The sequence below is a fragment of the Chroicocephalus ridibundus genome, chromosome 9, assembly GCF_963924245.1.
Source record: "Chroicocephalus ridibundus chromosome 9, bChrRid1.1, whole genome shotgun sequence".
Lineage (NCBI taxonomy): Eukaryota > Metazoa > Chordata > Aves > Charadriiformes > Laridae > Chroicocephalus > Chroicocephalus ridibundus.
The window spans coordinates 2764853-2784087 of record NC_086292.1 but is presented as its reverse complement, the minus strand read 5'-3'; the positions used below and the strand labels follow the sequence as shown (position 1 = coordinate 2784087).

The 19235-nt window shown below is 42.2% G+C and overlaps 1 protein-coding gene across 1 annotated transcript in view; it reads left to right on the top strand.

The window, feature by feature from the left end:
* Positions 1–16039: 16039 nt before the first annotated feature.
* The window catches only part of LOC134520958 (ligand of Numb protein X 2-like), a 31849-nt gene continuing 28653 nt past the window's right edge, over positions 16040–19235 (top strand). Inside the window, exon 1 of the mRNA XM_063346884.1 lies at positions 16040–16256. The gene's annotated coding sequence lies outside the window, so the exon portion shown is untranslated. The remainder of the gene's footprint in view (positions 16257–19235) is intronic.

Sequence of the window (19235 nt, the reverse complement as noted above, 5' to 3'; positions counted from 1 at the left end):
TAATGACACAGCTTTGTCTGTGTGTCTGAATTCTGAAAGCGGACTCAGAATAGATATTTACCTACCTCCCTTAATCTGATGGGAACCTTTTGATCTCAGCTGGATCTGACCACTCACTTTACAAAGTACAATTAAAGACAGATAAAGCCTCTTGAAAACAAATCATTCAAATAAGAAGACCCTAGAAAAGAAGCCGAATGATCTAAAGTCAGAAACCTGCAACTTTAGTGACTGATTTTGAATCCAAGATCACCCCTGAAAGAGAAAAGAGCTGAGGCGAGCTATATTTGATGTCTGGCTCTAAATATGAATGAGAGCAGCAAGGCAAAGCAAACCAAACAGTACAACTTCCCTCCAGGAAAGAGAAATGAAATATCCAAATCTACTAGTTTAACAGACTTCTCTATCTTCAATAATCACACAGCTGCAGACTTGCAAACTCTCACTACTGTGTTGGATTTGTAAACCACCAGGTACTTCACAGCTACATTTCACAGTTTGACAAGGCTATCAGGAAAAGAAAGCAGATCTCGTTTCTCCAGAAAAGTAGATGTAAAAGCATTTTGAAATGGTTATTATTGCCAAAATTGGGAATACAATGCAATTTTGAACTGCAGTGTAAATTGCAAAGCTATAACTTAGCGTTTATAGCCAATACTAACCAGTAGAAACACAGACATTCAGAACTGAATTCCTCTTTGATGCAAGTCCCTCTGGAGGTGCTGTACTCAAGAACTGCTGTCTCTTAAGGTGACACATCCAAGCAGGGCCATGCTAGTCATCAGAGATCTCCCAGGTGTCAAGGACAGGAAAGGAAATCAAGCTGTGTTGTTTTTCTCTTCAGTTCAGTTATTACCCAATTGATGGGTGCAGTGGTGAAGCTATGGAATAAGTCCCGAAGGACTGGCATCTCTCAAGCACTGCCTTGCTTTTTTTTTCAGACCTCCAAAGGACTACTTGAGATGAACACAGAAAATAAATACATTAATCTAATATTTTGTGTACAGCCTAAAATGTTATGTCATAATCTCTTCTGTGTTGCTTGCTCAGTGATAGCTTTATTGTTCTAGATGGGTCTGATGTTTTACGGAAACCAGAGGTACCAGGTTTTGCTTTAGACAATTGTCACTAAAGTAGCTTTAAAAGCAACTGTCATGGTTTTATGTGGGTTTCCATGAACTCACGACAGCTGTCCAGTTATAAAGCAACCTACAAAACATCTGTGAGAGGCCCCAGAGAAGGCAATTGGCTCCTATATACCACACACAAGTAGACAGCAGGCGAGTTCACAGAATCACAGAATCTTCATGGTTGGAAAGGACCCTTAAGATCATCGAGTCCAACCAAACAACCTACAATCTCTGCCCTTCAGAGCATGCCCTGAAGTGCCACATCTAGACGTTTCTTAAATACCTCTAGGGATGGTGACTCAACCCCCTCCCTGGGCAGGCTGTTCCAGTGCCTGACCACTCTTTTAGTAAAGTCATTCTTCCTAATATCTAATCTAAACCTCCCCTGCCGCAGCTTCAGACCATTTCCTCTGGTCCTGTCATTATTACCTTGGGAGAAGAGGCCAACACCCACCTCTCTCCAACCTCCTTTCAGGTAGTTGTAGAGGGCAATGAGGTCTCCCCTCAGCCTCCTCTTCTCCAAGCTAAACATGCCCAGCTAAACATGCCAGTTAAACACAGCAGGACAATTAGGGGTGCAAGGGAACTTGGGCTTTTCTTTCTTAAAGATGTAGTGAACTGTTTATGAGAGGGAACAGCTAGAACCAGATCTGGGGCAAACTACAGCCAGCACAACCTCTGTCTCCTTCTCTGGTGCTCTGCAGGGGATTTCTAGCCTTGACTTGCAGCTACTCCTTTCCTCCAGCTATGTTAACTTTCCATTGTATTCAAGACTCACCAAAGGGCTCGGACCCCAGGGTCTCCTCTCTGAATTCAAGCTAAGAAGGACTAAAGAGGGCCTGGATCCATCAGCTGAATATTACCTCTAGCTCATGACAATTTTTTCTTCCCAACCTTTTCTCCAGAAGAGCAATTTTTCTTTGCCATTTACTTTCTTGGTAGAAAGTAAGACAATGCTTATCCCCCTCCCCCTTATATTTCTCTTGCCAGATTCTTCCTCAAGACTCTTACTGTTGATCTGTGATCCCTGCAAACTATCAGCATTGCATGTAACATGCATGGTATCGAGTATATCAGTACTTAAAAACAAATGATAATATGTTTTGTCCAAGTGCTGATTGTTGGGGAAAATATTTATGTCAAGGATCTAAACACCAAGCAAGGAAAGAAATTACTTACAATGACCTATATGCATCACACTATGATAAAAAAAAAACATTAAAAATTAGGAAAAAAAGGAAAGTTTATGATCTTTTGAAAAGAGGCTTGGCTAATTAGGAAAAATACCAAGATGTAGTGAAGCTATGCAGGGCGAAAATTAGAAGGGCCAAAGTTCAAGCAGAACTCATCTTGGCCACCACAGTTAAGGATAACAAGAGGTTCTTTCAGTATATCAATAGAAAAAAAGAAGACTAGGGAAAATGTAGGCCCACTAATGAATGAGATGGGCGCCCTAGTGGTGGAAGACACAGAGAAGGCAGAGCTACTGAGTGCCTTCTTTGCTTCAGTCTTCACTGCTAAAGCTGTCCCTCATGAATCTCAGACCCTGGAGGCAAGGGGGAAGGTCTGGAGAGAAGAAGAGTTTTCCCCAGTAGAGGAAGATCAGGTTAGAGACCACTTGGCCAAACTAGACATCCATAAGTCCATGGGCCTCATGGGAGATGCACCCGTGAGTGCTGAGAGAGCTGGCAGATGTTATTGCTTGGCCACTCTCCATCATCTTCGAAAGGTCATGGAGAACAGGAGAGGTGCCTGAGGACTGGAGGAAGGCCAATATCACTCCAGTCTTCAAAAAGGGTAAGAAGGAGGACCCAGGGAACTACAGATCAGTTAGTCTCACCTCTGTCCCTGGGAAGGTAATGGAGTGACTCATTCTGGATATCATATCCAAGCACATTCAGGAGCAGGAAGTTATTGGAAGTGGTCAACATGGATTTACCAAGGGTAAATCACACTTGACCAATCTCATAGCCTTCTATGATGTTATAACTGGTTGGCTGGATGAGGGTAGAGCAGCAGATGTCATCTACCTTGACTTCAGCAAGGCTTTTGACACTGTCTCCCATAACATCCTCCTTAGGAAACTGAGGAAGTGTGGACTAGATGAGGGGACAGTGAGGTGGATTGAGAGCTGGCTGTGTGACAGGACTCAGAGGGTTGTAATTAATGGAGCAGGCTCGAGTTGGAGGCCTGTAACCAGTGGTGTCCCCCAGGGGTCAATACTTGGACCAGTATTGTTTAACATATTCATCAACGACCTGAACAAGGGGACAGAGCGTATCCTCAGCAAGTTCGCTGATGATACCAACTGGGTGGGGTGGCTGACACCCCAGAGGGCCATGCTGCCATCCAGCATGACCTAGATAGGCTGGAGAGCTGGGCAGAGAAGAACCTAATGAGGTTCAACACGGACAAGCGTAGGGTCCTGCACCTGGGGAGGAAGAATGTCAGGCACCGACACAGGTTAGGGGTGGACCTGCTGGAAAGCAGCTCTGAAGAAAAGGACCTGGGGGTCTTGGTAGACAGTAAATTGTCCATGAGCAAGCAATGTGCCCTTGTCGCCAAGGCCAACAGAATTCTGGGCTGCATAGGGAAGAGTGTGGCCAGCAGGTCAAGGGAGGTCATTCTCCCCCTCTACTCTACACTGGTGAGGCCACACTTGGAATACTGTGTCCAGTTCTGGGCTCCCCAGTTCAAGAGAGACAGGGAACTCCTGGAGAGAGTCCAGTGTAGGGCAACAAAGATGACTGAGGGACTGGAGCATCTCCCTTACGAGGAAAGGCTGAGAGAGCTGGGACTCTTTAGCTTGGAGAAGAGAAGGCTGAGGGGAGACCTTATTAATGTTTACAAGCATCTAAAGGGCGGATTTAAGGAGGATGGAGACAGACTCTTTTCAGTGGTTCCCAGTAACAGGACAAGGGGTAACGGGCACAAGTGGAACATAAGAAGTTCCAATCAAATATGAGAAAAAACTTCTTTACGGTGAGGGTGATGGAGCACTGGAACAGGCTGCCCAGGGAGGGTGTGGAGTCCCCTTCTCTGGAGACTTTCAAGACCCACCTGGATGCAGTCCTGAGTAACGTGCTCTGGGCAATCCTACTTTAGCAGGGGAGTTGGACTAGGTGATCTCTAGGGGTCCCTTCCAACTCTGAAATTCCATGATTCCATGAATAGTAAAACTTACTAAAGTACAAAAATGCCTCCAAAGTGTCCAAACACTGATGTTATTTTGAATAGCATCTTTCATAATATAGTAGGACATCACCAAACTTTTGAACAAATACATTAAAATACTTGTGTTTGTTGGTTGTTTTTTTTTAAATAATGAAGAGAAATGAAGACAGAAAATAGCTTTTCATGGTGAATACTTTAAGTAAAGATAAAATTTTGTTACTGAACTAAATTTCCAAAAGTAATATATAAAGATAAGGGTAACTGGGTAATGTACTATGCATTAATGCAACCAGGCAGAAGAGCTCCAGGACAGAGCCCAGTACAAAAACATGCCAGCAGAGGGTACTCATACTTTGAACATCCCAGCGCCCGGTGCACTGTAATGCTCCTGAGGGCTGGAGGGAGAGCTCTGGAGGACAGTAGGGGACCTTCAAGAATAAGGAAAGTCCTGAAGTGAATGAAAGAATGCCCACGGCTGCTTACCACTCTCCTGTCACTAAAGAGCTTCATTAGGAGCAGCTGTGAGTAATGTAGCACGAAAAAGAACATAAATCAAACTTTGAAAATGTTGCCAAAGACCATGATTTATAGGTTGTTTCCAAAAAGCTGCTCTTTAACCCTCAGTCTTCTAGGACAAGCAGAAGGTCGTAACTATTACAAAGCAGCTAGATCAATTAAACTATCAATCATACACATATTTGTTACGCTACTGTAGCTAAAATGTTACAGCTAAGGGAATACAAGTCCAAGTGTAAGTAATATTATCAGTGTATACGTGCTTATACCAATACAGGACTGGAAAATAAACAACAGAATATAAGCACGCTTTACCTGTATATGCTTGTATGCATTAATTGACATGAAAAAAACCAACCAAACCCCACAAATCTTTTCGCTGAAGCAGTGACACCACTATGAAACCTGGGTTTGAGCAGGGCTTATTCTCCAGAAGACCCTAACTTCCATGACACGGATAGGTATGGAGCTAGGAGTAGCCAGGATATTCAGCAAAAAGACAGCCATTCCTCAGGGAAAAGGGAAATTAAGCACTGAGATTTTTTTATTATAAAGGCAGTTTGAGAGCAGAGAGTAATAAGAAAAGTTCATGCTTCAACTATCACATGATCTATACCTTTAAGACCAACTTGGAATTTAGCTGCCACATTTAAAGTGCTTAATTTGTTGTAGTCTGACCACACATGGTAAGAGCTCGAGGACTCTTTCTAACTTAGCTTGGTGTCATATAAGGACAGGTATTTAACCTGCTCCTTAACTTACTACACAGACTTATTTGCAATGTTGTTTTAGTCAAGCAGAGAACATATCAGTTGCAGAGGTACCACTGTATTGGACAATTTAGCAAATTCTAATTTAAAAGTAGCAGAAATTTGTTGAACATCCAGTACTGGAAAGAAGAGGAGGGAAGTCTATTAGTATCAGCATTTTTGTGTGTGCATAGACAACTAACCATAATTAATATAGTTGTCCCTGCTTTTATTTTATTATTATCTGATTTGAACCAAAATACTGTTCGGATTCCTACTCCCCACCTTTGTTTTTACTTTGGACTGCAAAAAGATGGAAGACACACACTGGTCTGTGCTGAGATAAATGAAAGAACACCTTGACACCAAGATTCCTTGTAAAAAGGAGTTTCCCTATGATGTATTTACAAGATAGCCTTTTAAGAAATGAACTTTCATAACCAATATTTAATAATACAAAATTGCTGAGCACCAAGTTGCCTTTTACCTTGTTTTGAACCCTGAGCACCAAATTAGCTGCTACTATAACATCAGTACTGCAACTTAGAGTCATATCAGAGATAAATATAGCATGCCTGTCTTTGACTTGGGGCCTTATCTGGCAAACTCTTCAAAAAATTCCTCACATGAGCCTTCCTCTCCCCAGCAGCAAATTAGGAAGCCTTCCTTTTTGTAGACAGACAGACGACTGCTGTACCAATTTTCACAATTATCAAAAGAATAAAGAAATATACAAGCTGATGTAAATAAGAATAAAAGCAGCCCCTTGAGTTTTAATAAACACAGACTTTCCTTGTAGTGCTATAGTGACTAAACTTGTATGTGCCTCAGTTTCTAAATCGGTAGTATGAATTATAAACTAGGAGACTGCCAGGAGGCAAATCTGCAAATTAATATCTGCAAAGTGCTTTTTGATGATTAGGTAAAAAGAAATTAAGAAGGACCAAATACTATGAGTAGAGAAGGCAAACTTGCTAGTGGACTCATCAGCAGAGGGGAACTGCCATGGAAGATGAGGAATGTAGTTAGACCAGAAATCAAAAGATGTCATGTGAGCTGCAAAACTGAAAGAAAAGCACCTTCAGCCACAGGAGAGAATTGCTGTATCCATGAGATGGAGCAGCCAGTGGAAAATATTGTTTCTGCTAATATATTCTGGTAATATTCTGAGTTATATTTCAGCCCTACAGTTGAAGAAGTTCTTAACTAGTTAAAACTTAGTATAGAGATAAATAATTTGGATGTCCCACACTCAAGCAGGGATGCAGCATTTATAGCTTTGCCTTTTTTTTTTTTAATATACAAGGATCGTTACTTTGACCATTGAATCTTCTGAAAAATGTAAAAGGATAGTACTAGAAGTGAGTGCTGCTTTCTGGTCTCGATAGTTGAATAGATTCAATATGAGTTCCCTTCATGTCAGAAAACACAGTAGGATATATACCAGACAACATTCCCAGAGCAGCTAGTTCTTAAATGCATCTTCTTTGAGGAGGACCAACAGTGTAGCTATTGCATTTCTTATGAACTCAGAGCAGGGCTACAGATTTCAAACAAAAGTGAATCTTAAAGTGGGCTATGACCAAAAGAGCAGTTTTAATTTCGATGCAAGGTATGTATTTCAATGAATATTATATGATAGATCTGTGTTCTGTTTCACCTGACTTCTCTCAAGTTTCTATTAAAATGCTTATTAAAGGTATTGCTTGAGTACAGGTAGCAAGATTTGTCTTACTGTATACACTAATGAATCTCATTCAGGAGAGAAGGACTGTTTTCGCCAACTGGCATGGAGCAGCCTCCTTTCAGAGTTAGGTCCATCATAGGAACATGGTAGTCAAAATGCAAATGAAAGCTCTTCCAGTGAAGGTCTATTTAAAATATCTGACTGCACTCACAGATACATTCTATTTCTTAAAGTAACTGATTCATATCAGATTCCTTCATTTTTTTCTGGTAAAAGTATTTTTACTTCTTTCAGTATTTTGAAGCTCATACAAGCATGGGTGACTGAGCTGAAGGGAGTCATGCCTTACCCAAAACTCTTTTATTATGTTCAGACTGCAGAGTCTTACTAACTTGAGCCAAGCAAATTATTCATAGTAAAAAACCACCTGACTTAGTAGCATTTTTACTAACATTCTATAGATGTGTGTTTTCTTATGTTAACTCACCACTGGAATGTATTTAACAAGGTCCTTCTCCCTAAGTCATGCATAGCTTAAATTCAAGGCAGGCTGCTAAAACTGGTCAGAACAGTCTCTTGGGGCTGCTTACGTTGTTTGACAAGATGAGCCTATAAAATACCGGTCAGTATTCTTGTGTACAGAAACACAAAACAGTTGGTTTCTGCAAATCATGACTTGAGTGCTCAGGGAGAGAACTGGCTGGAAGAGAATTAGTATTGGAATATTACGTGTCAAATGGAGGTACTTTATATTTACTGAACTTAGGACCTGCATCAGAATTCAGCTTAATGGAGAAGTACAACAGAGGACTTCCGTTACTGCAAAGATTCATAATTAGGTCAAGAAACTCATGTACCACATCCATAAAAACTCTCAGAAAATCTGAGGCATCTGGTCTAGAATTTAAGGTGGCAACTCTGCAGAATTACATTTCTCCAGAAAAGAGCCTAAAGTACATGTTACAAAAGCATGTAGCACTGTAGGACTTAACAACTGGGTCTGCAAAAAAACCAGCCTGGTAACCGTTCCAAGTTGTGGCAGAATTATTTTAAAAAATAAAGTATTCCTAGGAAAGGTGTGTACTATTTTCATAGCTGTATTATTGTTGTGACACTTTAGATTTCTATTCTAGAGTTCACCCAAAAACCGAGAAGTATTCTACAAGCACAAATAGTATGGAAAGGCCTATGGTCAGGGTTGTGGTGTCCTTTCCAAGCCAGCATCAGGGATGCAACCATCAAAGTTGTGTGTGCTGACCATAAGCTCTCCTTCCCACATTATCTCCAGTGGCACTGCAACAAGCGGAAGAAAACAGCTAGAGTTGCATGTCCCCTGGGAGGGTCTGCAGAGTTCCTAACTGTCAGCTAAAAAAATGTAACCTCATGATTTGGATATGGAGTAGCTTGGTCTAGGAATGTGAGAAATAACTCACACTAGATGCCACAATGGCATTTTCAGAAAAGTCTGATTAATGGTATAATTGTATTTTAAGCAGCTATATTGCTTATTTCTCTGATCTCTTTCTCAGTGCTGTGGCACTGTGAATTCTTGTGGATTAGCTTGTTAATAGGTAATCCTATTTAGTGGGTATCTTTGCTGCAAGGCAAACGGCTTCCCACCCATTCAGTTAGGAATGTTTATATTTAGCTATTTTCTGGAAACAGAGCTCCAGCTGCAGCACATAGCAATTACTTTAGATAGATCTTGTTTTTCCTCAGGACGTGTCTTTTTCTTGGTGTAGGCTGAGCAGTCTCACTAGAAATATGTCATTTTGCTTGAACAGAGGTTTGAAGAACAAATACGTTTAACTAGTATGGGTCCAGCTTTGTGTTAGATCTTGATGAGACTTGCAGCCATCCCACATTCTTCTTTTCAGTCCTTTTGGGTGTATATTGTTGTTATTAAAAATTGATTGTTGTAAATACCAAAGGTATTCTAAGGCAATTTTAGTAACTAACAGCTCCAGGAAGAAGAAAAATTCCAAGGTATCTCAGTACATTTGCCTCCTTAACGTAGAATCATAGAATTGTCTAGGTTGGAAGGGACCTTTAAGATCATTGACCCCAACCATCAACATAACAAGACCACCACTGAACCATGTCCCTCAGCACCACATCTACCTGTTTTTAAATAGCCCCAGGGATGGGGACTCCACCACTTCCCAGGGCAGCCTGCTCCAGTGCTTGACAACCTTTTAAGTAAAGAATTTTTTCCTAATATTCAATCTTAACCTCCCCTGGAACAACTTGAGGCCTGATGTTGAGATGCGTCACTCTCTTGTAGGATGGATACTGTTAAATAGAGGAACACTGAGTCTCATCTTCCATTCCAGAAGCGGGTGCAAATCAGGCAACAATGCAGTAATCCCTATGGAGATATTTTCTACATACACACTTAAATTGCTTTGGCACCTGCTGTGCTGAACAGCTTGCAGCAGGCTGGCAATAGAGAGCTGATGAATGTAACCTGCCAGTTTTTATGAGTTTTAGAATCTTCATTTTTATTCTTCAACATTCTTTGCATAGCTATCAAAGTACACCGTCCCACTGATGATGGCTAGTTTGACATGTAGGATTTGATGCACCACTTTCACGAACCCAGGTGCAGATCACATCTGTATGGCCAGGTGAAATACAACCAAAAATAGACACTTTTTGAAATACACTGCTCTTCAAAAATATTTGAAAGGTGTTGTGGTGGCATGAACCAAGGGGATCTCTGGTTTAGTTTGCTAGCAAGATATCTGTATTTGGAGAAAAACATTGTATGGCCAAGCAGAATATAAAAGGCCTTTGTTCTAGAAGTAACCTTGCTGAAGCAGACAGCACACCTTGTAAGACTGGAAGGGGACTGGTCCTATGCTTATCCGAAGAGTAGCCACTAGCAGACAATTCAACATAAAAGGTGATTAAAATCCCCAAACTCCTATCTACCAAGTCTTTTACACTTATGCTGGAGAAATAAAAAGGCTCCATTCAAGATCCACCTTGAAATAATTAATGAACAAGACCCAAACGTACTCCAGAAAGACCACACCATGCTCTGTATTCCATAACTCAGACATACTCACTGCTGCTGCTACTAAACCCTTGTGGCAGAGAGTTTATGTACACTTGGAGTAGAGCTGCAGACTTCCTGTGGCTCCTGCTTCTCCAGGAAAACTGCAGCAAGCTGCTGCAGTCTCACTTGGGACTTTTAAGGGGAAGAGTTTCCTGTTAGGGACAGGATAATACCCCTTGACATATACAGCCTTTTCCTCTGACCCAACTGTCCAAGAAGCAGTGTTCATAAACACAGACGGCAGAAAGTCAGCATTTGTTTTTGAACAGTTAACAGAACAAAAGCGTCTAGAGGTCAAATTCTAAACCCTGCAGAAACACATTATTTAGTTAATACTCTATATCAGAGAGCAGCAGTACCTCCCAGGCACAAAATTATGCAGATTATACTCCTGAATTGGATCAGGTTTACTTAGTATCTGTTATCAGTTTTAACTAAGAGAACAGTGTTGCAATTACAGGCTATAAAGTAAATTGAACATCATACTTGCTTTATGAAAATAATTGCTAGAAACTTGAAGGTACCTTATCTCTTTTCTTCAATAAGTTAGTAAGGCAGGGGAGTCAAGGTATTTGGGCTCAGCATCAAAAGAGATCAAATCCAATCCTGTAAAATAATAACGGAAAATTCAGTGGGACCTGAAATTGGCCTAATGAAACATTATTTTATCTATTGTTACAATATCTTTCCTGGTAGGTGTTATCTTTCTGAAGTCTCATTTAAAATACTGCAACAGAAGCATTGTGATAAAAAGAAATCTGTGTTGGTTATAGAGCAACTGCCACATTTCAACAATATCATTTAAAAATTATGAAATAGCGATTGATATCACTCACAACAGCAAATCAGGAAAGCTATTTTCTTCATGTAACTTATTTATTTTTCTTATATTTTCATATCTGCTCCACTGTAAAAAGCCAGATAGGTTATGCCCCTCCTCAGAAAAGCCAGATGCCCTCTTTATTTCGCCAACATACTGTTTTCTATAAGCACAGAATCAAGATGTTTATTTCTAATGAAAACATTCAACAGATCCATCAAATAAAGTACTCCAGCATTAATAACTGACCACTGTTAATAAAACACCACAAGGAAAGATAATGTAACATAGTCCTAATTCATTACTAACATATACAAGATTCTTAAGCTATATTTCTTAATATTCTGTTTGATCCCATTTACCAAACACTGGGAATCTGACTACTTCCTATAAATATACAATATGCAATGCATATGTAGAAATAATTTGCAGCAAACATAACAAAATACTGCAGAAGGAAAACAGAAGTACTATAAAATATGGCAGAATGAATCCAAACAATGTGCTTAGGGTCTGAGATTTATCAGAATCCACTGTGTCTTCATGTATGCGTACTTCCATTGCTCTGCTTTCCACAAAAGGGAGATTCCAGGCCATTTAATCATAAATTCCTGGGATGACTCTCTCTCCTTGTTTGTGGGATTTGTTTTTTAATTGTGTTTACATTCTTGTGTGTGGGTTGGGAATTTAGGTTTGTTTGTGATGAAACATCAAAGTTGAGTCCCAAATTAATACCGTGCAGTCATATATTCTTTGCACCTTCCCACAAGAGGACAACAGAAACACACACGGTTACCAAATTGTATGCAACATTAATGGGATTAAACTAATCTGCAAACCTTTGTGTGATGTGATTTTACTTCCCCATTCAATTTTCCTACTGTTATTTTTCCTATTGTTTTCTTATTGATTTTCTATTTTCTTTTCAAGATTTTACAAAAAAAAAGCTTTCTTAATCTTCATGTGAAAAAAAAATTATTAATATTCTGTAAACATGAAAGTATTTTTAATTGATATATCTAATTCTGTTTGTCAGAAAGTGGCATTTTAATCGTGACATATACATTGCACAGGTATGTGGCCCATAATCTTTCTCCACATAGTATCACAGCTGTTACTGTAGGAATTACACCATCACACGCAGGAAATTATCAGCAGTTAGAGCAGATAAAAGCTCAAACTGAGATTGCTGTATTTTTTTATAGAGTTGTCTTGGTTATCAAAAGCTACACAAGTAATGTAGCAGAACTGCTAGTAAATAAAAAGCCCTTGAGTTCCGCAGAATTTTGGTGTTTCAAAGTCAATAGAGAGTGAAGACCAACAGATTGTGGGCTTTGCAAGAGGTGCCAGTGAAGAGACAGCAGACTGAGATTCTCTTCAACATAAAGTCAACCGAAGTTATAATTTGAGTGTTACACCAGAAACTATTTCTCTCCCAAATGTTGAGATGTTTTTCAGGCAAAATGTTTAGGTCTGAAACCGCATGAGCTGCTATTCAGATTTACACAAGACATTAACTGCTAGCGCAACAACAGAGTGGAGCAATCCATTTATGCCTTGCAGACTTAATATTTAGCTGTGGTTTGGGATCCTTCTTCACCAGGATCAGTTTCATATTTAGCCACTTTGCTCTTCTGACTGCTTGCTTCTGTACTAGCAGAGAAGAATACCATCCATCCATAACCTCTGAATTATAAACTAGATTGGGGAACTGATCTATCTGGCTTTAAAAAATAATGCATCTACTTTAAATATGTTTATATATTTTAAATAGAATATATTTATAGAAATTTTCACCTGGTTTATTTTTCAGATGAATCAGTATCCTGATGTGGTTCACAGTTCATCCACACAAAGAGCTGCAGACACAGCTAAGGCTTGGTGTGCTGTGTTGCAAGGGCAGGAACAAGGAGCGGGTAGGAACCAGTAATACAGCAAAGGCTTCGTGTCATCAAGCCACAACCTTATTTACGATGTGGCTGCTTTTGCCTAGACTAGGAAAGAAATTAATTTCAGTTCTTTACATTTGTGTTAGCTCTGCAGAAGAGACCTGTATCCTCCATAAGTCCATTTAGTAACCATGACTCAGTGTGATTCCTTTATTGCAAAGCCAAACCAAAATTCCAGCACACTTATACAATAAACTTTCACCATATCTTAATTATATATGGGCACACTGTCCACTCAGAAAAACAGGTCAACATACGTGATAAAAATCTCCAGCGAGTGCTAACTAGACAGAATTCCTAATTTTAGAGATTTGCATCCATTTGAAATTTCCCTGGGGTTTGTCTTCCTAATACCCCAGGTTCGCCCACACATTTCCTGTCCTCACCGATGGAGCTGCAGGCTGCACGAAGGAGAGACTGGTTCCATGCGAAGGTTTAAACCTCCACCCTCAAGAGTGCTCCAGCTCCACAGAGCTTAGCCTAAGCCTTTGCCTTTTTACACGCAAGCCAGTGTTCAAGATAAATGAGGTCGGGCTTAATGAGTACAGGCTCTGGTGTGAGGTTGGGCTGTCAGTGCAGACACAGCTTGATGTCTCTGCACCAGACTCTAGCACTTGTGTCTGAGCTGGCAATGCCTTTCCAGCTGTTACACAGCTATGGCCTGTCGCTGACTGCTACTCCTTCCCCAAACAAGAGCTTAATTACAGTCTCAGACCAGTAAAACACTTTGTTGCTAAAATATTCTTTTGTTCAGAATGGTCTGAGAATATGATACTATCTATTCTTCTCAGCAATCTCAGCCGTGGTGCTTCAGAGGAAATCCTATCAAACAATTAATTTAGTCTAGCCAAAATCAATGGTTTTGCAAGTCTAGATCCCAGATCTCAGCCAAGCCCTACAAAAATACCTTACATTTCATGTCCTGTAGTAACATGGATCTCATTGAGCAAAGATGCGTTGCTGGCGTGCCTTGGATTTTCAACAATGTTCTGAATGAAAAGAAGAAAAGACCTTGCTGCATTTTCAGTACATGATGCATCTCCTACAGTCTCACCTTTGCAACACAAAGATCCTCTCACACACTAACAAATACAGCCCCTCACTGAAAGACTTCAACAGACAGAAATAGGGAACAGAAGGATTTTCTGAGGTAGCAAAGACCCAAAAAGATTACATAAGAAATTTAACACAGGATGGGTAGATTGAGCCAAATCAGTCCACATCTGAAATAAGAGACAATCTCTCCCCTCTGCACCAACATTTCTTGAGTAGTCTTACTTGAATAACACAGATCCCTAGCCCTACTAAAGCTGAGAAGGTGTTTTCAAGGCATTGAAAGCACATCCTCCTCTCTCCATTTAGGTCTACTTCAGCAACCACGGGGCATGCCTGAATGATCAGATGCAGACAGGTGTGTGCTAGTTCCATCTGCAATACGTATTACCTACGTTAATGTACAAAGGTTTCCTTCCTAATAGATCCTCCTCTAAAACTATGGTTTAATGTTCTTTTTTTTTTATTGTCAGAAATGTCATCTTCTTTATTACTTCATGACCTTCTTGACTCAGTAAGAGTAATTCCAAGGCTGTGCAATGAACCAGAGAAGGAAATTATAACCCAGAAAATACAATGGGTTGGTTTTTTGAGGATTGTTTTTTTTGGTTGCTTTTTTTTGGCCTGAAAGAGTTCTAGTTCACTGTGTGGACCTGAATGGGACCTGGCACAAAGAAAGTCACGATACACATCCAGGAAGATCTCTTCCTTTGGGAGAAGTTCCTAGCTTGGACCTAGTGCCAACAGAGCTTGCCAACTTTCAGACCCCACCTGGTATGGCATTTGGCTGGTTTGAAGCATAAGAGTTACAGGGAGCTGCCTAAATCTGTACACTGGCAACTGGACCTATTAACAGTTTATAGTAACAGCAGAGAAATTATCACTCTGTGGTCTCCAGTGCCATCCCTTCCCTGGCTCTTCCTGGCCACAAAGCAGCGCAAAGCGCCCCATAGCCCCACAGCACCAGGGACTCCTCCCGTGGCATGACAGCCGGCTAACTAATTTCCTAGACTTTTACCTTGCCTCGCCAACAAATTAAAATGCAATCAATCACAAGCTGAATACTTCCGAATTGTCAGTATTTCTGTTTATCGCCCAGAAGAGCGGGCAGAATGTAAACACAGAAAATAATCTCCCCTCAATTTCTGTGGGTTTTGTTTTTGGTTTTTTTTCATCCGGCTGAACTACAATTTGCTCCTTGCACTCAGAACAGCATCAGGTTTTGCTCTTTATTCTATTTGACAGGGGGTTTTTGGTGAGGCAGAGGCCTAAGGCCACTGGTAGGAGGGGAAATGTGCCCAGGGGTCAGCAGAATCACCTCAGAAAGCAGGTGGAGAGACCTGCTTTGCTCTTTATTCCATTTTACAGGTTTTTTTGGTGAGGCAGAGGCCTAAGGACACTGGTAGGAGAGGGGGTGAGCAGGATCACCTCAGAAAGCAAGCGGAGAGATCTGCTTTGCTCTTCATTCAATTTTACAGGGTTTTTTTGGTGAGGCAGAAGCCTAAGGCCACTGGTAGGAGAGAAAACATGCTTGGGTGTGAGCAGGATCACCTCAGAAAGCAAGCGGAGAAATTCCCAAAGGAGCAGAGAGACCGTTCCCCTCAGGGCCGAGGGAGCCGGGATGAGCAGCCGGGGACGGGGGTCCTTCTCCTCAGGTGAGTCCCCGGCCCCGCCACCCGCTGAGGCGACCCGGGGCGGGCGGCCCCTAAGGGGAGCGAGAGGCCTCGAGGCGGGCGGCCCCTGAGGGGAGCGGGAGATCCGGGGCGGGCGGCCCCCGAAGGGAAGAAGGTGCCCCGCGACGCCGCGGCGCCCTCTGTCAGGGCGGGAACGGGGCCGCCGGGGGTGTGGGCGGCCCGGGGCCGGCCCGAGGAGGAGGAGGGGAGCGCGGCGGTGGGGAGGGGAGGGCCGGGTTGAGGCCGTGCCGGGCGGGCGACACCTGGGCGGCTGCGCTGCCTCCTCCTCCCTCTCACGTAGGTTTCGACTTTCTTCCCCGCCCGGAAACTTGGTGGAGGAACCCGCGTTATTGCCGCCGTCGCAGGCCGAGTTGGCGCTGGGCTTCCCTCGCCTCCTCCCTCCCCTTCCTGGGGGCCAGCGAGCCCCCCTTCCCGGCGCTACAGGTGAGCGGTGCGGGGCGGGGGAAGGCGGGAGGGGAGCGCGGTTCCCGCCGCCGCTGCTGCTGCTGAGGCGGCCGCTGAGGGGCGGGAGGCCGCGGAGGGGGGGGTCGGGGATCAGCTGTGGAAGCGGCTGAGGGCGGCAGCTCCTGCCCAGGCGTCCCGTTCCCTCAGCTGAGGGTTTCTCGGCCATGACCGAGCCGGGCTGGAGAGCGTTTTATCGTGACACAGGGCAGTAAGTAGGGCTGGGCAGGTGAAGGCTGACTGACTGCCTACCCCAAGGGTTTAACTCTTCAAAGGTCGCTCTCTGAGGCTTGCAGCACTGGGGCCTGCGCAGGGCACCCCAGACTCGGCGCTTTTCGCCGCTTGTGTGGGTCGGAGGGAGGCTGCGGGGGCAACATTTTTGTGCTCGGAGATGGGGAAGTACTAAGTTGGCAAGTTTCTGGTGCTGTGCTGGTAATTAATGCGGAAAAAAGCCTATAAATAGAAGTTGAGATAACAGGCAAAGGAGAGCAATGTGACTCTCTGGATGTTTTGGAAATGCCTTAAAGGTAAGAAATACAGGTGATGTTAAATATGAGGTAATGCTCTGGAGAGGTTTCTAAAAGGCTTGGAAAGAAGTGTTTAAGGGATGCTATGTCACTGGAATGCTTTCATTTTATTTCAGAAGTTTTTCATGAGGGGTTTAAAGCAGGGTGAGGGTGTGTGCTGCTGAAGGGGCAGTCCCGCTCTGGCTCGCTGCTTGGTTGTGTGCGCTTGACATCGCTCTACTTCTGACATTAGCCTCATTATCTGATTGAAAACGAAGAGAACAGGCAGCAGCCAGCTGATGCCAGCATCAGAGGTGGCAGGGAGAGTGGGAGTGCCCCTTTCGGTGGCAGTGCAGGCTTAGTTTGCTTTAAGCCATGCTTGAAACTACACTTTCAATTCATTGAGCGATTTTTTTTTTTTTTTTTTTTTTTGGTCCTACTTTACCTTGGTAAAGTAAGGAATGCCAAATGAGTATTTCCCTGTTGCTTAACCCAAAAAAGGTTATATTTTCACTGTCTACTCCTGTTTTTTAGCCAAGGTGAAAGGACCAGAACTGTATAAGGGCTCTGTAGGAAACAGGACTCCAGCTAAAGCACAGATAATAAGTGTTAGGGGAGGTCTCTGCTGTGCAAAAAGTATATCAGGCCAGGGTCACAGCATATAAACCTATGGAGATAACAGGCAGCCCAGGGAAGTTTCTGTCACACGGCCCCAGAATTGTCCAGTCTAGTCTTTTAGCCTCTAGAGACTCCAGAGCAGCCCAAGGAGGCATTGTGTAGTTTAAAGAACTGTAGTTATCCTCCCGCAGCAATGCCAGTTGTGTGCTCAGCCTTTCAGGGACTGGGCTGATATTTGTCCTTGATGCTTGAAGGCCAAAGCACTTTTGGCAGTTCTCCAGCAGAGAGAAAGCAGATTGTGCACATGGCTCTTTCAAAACAAAACTTCTTTCTCTTAAGTTACACACTCAAACTCTTCTTTTAGAATATAACTAAGCAGATGGAGTGTGTCTGCTATTGAAAGAGGCTGAGGTAGTGGTAATATTTATTTCCTCCCCCAAAGGGATTTGCTCCCTGAACCAGCTCATGAAGTCAGAACAGCACCAGCGCTCGTGCAGGGAAAAACGAAGGGGTCATATGGCTGAGGATTGAGCAGAGAAATGATAAACAGAAGGCGAACCTTTTATGGGGTTCACTAGCTCCTGGAAAACTCAACTGTGCTGTAAATTCACACCTTCATTCACCATATTTATGTGTCTAATATGCAAGCTTGATGCATATGTAACTCATTTAAATAACGGACATGCATTAACGTAAAACTCCAATGAAATGAAGTGGGAGAGAGGGACCTGTGGTGCGCAGCAAAAAGGAACCTTGTCTGTTGAAAGACAAGTTTCTTTTAAAGTTTCTAGCCAAATGTATAGAGCAAGAGTTAAGAAACAAACCCAACCATATGGCCTGGGGAATGAGAGCTGTAAAAGGTGGAAGAAACAGCTCCAGAAGGGACCTGGCCACGTAATGACCTCCAAAAAACCCCATGAGGTTCAAAGATACCTGGTGAAACAGGTTGAGGATTATTCTGGATAACCTGAATGGCGATTCCAGTAACTTCAATTAGGAATTGTAATTAATGGTTTCATAAACCATGGTAGTGCTGTAGTGAAGTATGGTTAATAGGTGAATTTTCACGTTTATGAGATTGTAGAGTCTTAGACTTGATAGACTAAAAGTCTAAGACTTTTTATCCTAAAAAGGATAAACTTAAAAGAATAAATATAACTGCAGAATAAAATATCTATAGTTCACAATGCATCCCCTGCTGTATTTTGTTACTCTTCAATATATTTCTTGTTTTCTGCATTTAAAAAAAAACCCTGCTGCAACTGCTATATTGATTTCACTTTGAAAATTAAGCTGCATCATTTCATTCTGATCGTGTATATGTTGCCAGAGTAGTTGCAGCTGTTGTCTTACTCACAGGCCTGAGTATGTTTTGCTGGTTTAATACAAAACCCTCTTGTTTGGCTTTTCCTTCTCAGCTTACTTTAGTGGTGCTGTTCATACAGTTGTTAGGAATTGTAATTGACAGTCCCTCGTCAGTTTGTGTTCCCTGATTTATAACACATAAAACATTGCTCTTGGCTTAGATATTTCTTGACATGAATTGAGTTTGAAAATCTGAAAATATCTGGCAATTTTTTTGATACTTTGGATAAGAAATTGCCCATGAGCCAGAATCTCACAAACCATCTAAAGTGTTAGAGGGGATTTAGATGAACACGAGTAGTAGGAATTACTGTGCTGGTCCAGGAAAAAGCACTCAAGGCTGGAAGGAGGGAAATGGAATAAAGCTGGAGTAATTTGGAGAGACAATCAGCAGCTTACAGGCGAAGGCTGGTTTTATGTATATGTAGTGGCCCCCTGAGCTTAGAGGGTCTCTGTGCAAATTTTGTTTGGA